Source organism: Bison bison, unplaced genomic scaffold, assembly GCF_000754665.1.
Source record: "Bison bison bison isolate TAMUID 2011002044 unplaced genomic scaffold, Bison_UMD1.0 scf7180017864348, whole genome shotgun sequence".
Taxonomy (NCBI): domain Eukaryota; kingdom Metazoa; phylum Chordata; class Mammalia; order Artiodactyla; family Bovidae; genus Bison; species Bison bison.
In genome coordinates this window covers 1,938,434-1,938,972 of record NW_011494920.1, presented here as the reverse complement: position 1 = coordinate 1,938,972, position 539 = coordinate 1,938,434, and positions in this window count along the sequence as shown.

Sequence of the window (539 nt, the reverse complement as noted above, 5' to 3'; positions counted from 1 at the left end):
AATTTTGTACCTGTTTTTTTTTTTATAATTTATGCGACTTTGTTTGTTCTTGTTTGTTTTTTTTCTCTCTCTTTCTTTTTCTTCTTCTTTTTTAACATTGTATTTTTGAAATTCCAAATTCTACTCTAGATTTTTAACTTTTGCTTTTCGGTATTAGTTATCAATTTTGTACCTATATTTTCTTTATAATTTTCACGACCTTGTTTGTTTTTGTTTGTTCATTTTTTCTCTCTTTCTTTTCCTTCTTCTTTTTTTTAACATTGTATTTTTGAAATTCCAAACTCAACTCTAGATTTTTAATTTTGGCTTTTATGCATTTGTTACCAATTCTGTACCTTTAAGAACCCAATCTTCAGTACCTAGTTTTCACTAGGGAACGAGATTACTGGCTTAACTGCTCTCTCTCCCTTTGGACTCTTCTTTTTCTCCACCAGGTCGCCTGTGTCTCCTCCCTAACCCCTCTCTATTCTACCCAACTCTGTGAATTTCTGTGTGTTCCAGACGGTGGAGACACTTAGTGAACTGATTACTGGCTGGAT